Consider the following 1,470-nt stretch of genomic DNA (forward strand, 5'->3'; position numbering starts at 1 on the left):
CTGTGATCGGAAGATTGCCGGTTCAAGCCCCGGTACCGACAACATCAAAAATGTGGGTGGGGTAGGTGAAGCACCCACACCTGCCCCCACCCTCATGCATCCCACTCTGGGCCCTTTAGTAAGGCCCTTAACCCCCACCTTCTGCTCCTCCGGGTGTCCTAGATAGCAGCTCTCTATTCTACACAGAGGGCTGTGGTAGCTCGGTGTCTGTGGTTGCATCAGGAAGGTCATCCGGCATAAAAATAACTGCCAAGTCTTCGTGCAACTTAGTTCACTGTGGTGACCCCTAACGTAGGGAGCAGCCGAAAAAATAAAATAAAAATAAAAATAAATAAATAAAAAAACATATACTGTATACTGTATGAGTCAGTCAGAGATTTAGGGTGCATTCACACTAGCCCTGTTTAGTCCGCTTTAATCGAACTCTAGCTCGTTTTCCTTGAAAGTCCGGCTCGTTTAGGGAGGTGTGAACGCACCATCAAACTCTGTCACAGAACCAAAAGGTGAACTCTGGCCCGGGCTAAAACCTAGGTCTCGGTCCGGTAGAAGCGAACTCCAGCGTGGTTCGAGTGCAGTGTGAATGTAAACAGACTGGGCCCCGCTCCACAGGACAAACAAACACCATTTCTCTTATCTTATATGGAGCCGTCAGCTGCCTTGTGTGGAAAAACAATATTCTCCAGGGTCTTCTGTCTCATCTTCTGCTCATGCTAAGTCCATTTTTGAAAAATGACAAAATATAACTCCTAAAACTGCTAAAACTTGATGCCACTTCATTTTTATTTTTATTTACAGAAGAAGAAGACGTGTCTTCAGAGGTTTTTGTGTCGTTTCTTTCAGTAGTTCTTGGTGCAGCGACCCCACAGGCGAGCGGGGGAATAGGTTGGTTCAACAGGTTGACTCGACTGCACAGTGCAGTGTGAATGCAAACGCACCAGCTCAAATGTAAACAAAAGCTCATGAATATTGGTCCCGAACCGAACCGAGTCTACCGGACTATCTAGTGTGAAAACGACCTTATTTGTCATTCGTAGTACATGTGGTGGAACGAGATTATGTACACAAGGTCCCAGTTACATCCAACAGTAAAATGTAAAAAAAAACAGTAATAAGATCTAAGACATGAACTAAGAAAAACATCAACTAAATAATACACTAAGCACTAATAGCATAAAAACATTGCATCGAACAGCAGCACGAACATGATTCTGTGTGAGCAGATGTGCACGCATAAACACAGCAACATGAAACAGATCAGCAGCAACATGAAACAGATCAGCAGCAACAGGATGTGATTTTTCACAGTTATTATCCTGATTAGAGATGCATGAGTCTAACAGCCTCAGGGTAGAAGCTGTTCCTCAGTCTAGTGGTTCTACACTTAATGTTCCTTAACATCCTTCCTGAGGAGAGCAGGGCAAAAAGTGTGTGTGCTGGGTGAGCGGGGTCCTTCATGATGCAGGTGGCCTT

This window comes from Nematolebias whitei, chromosome 14 (genome assembly GCF_014905685.2).
Source record: "Nematolebias whitei isolate Nwh7 chromosome 14, NemWhi1, whole genome shotgun sequence".
Lineage (NCBI taxonomy): Eukaryota > Metazoa > Chordata > Actinopteri > Cyprinodontiformes > Rivulidae > Nematolebias > Nematolebias whitei.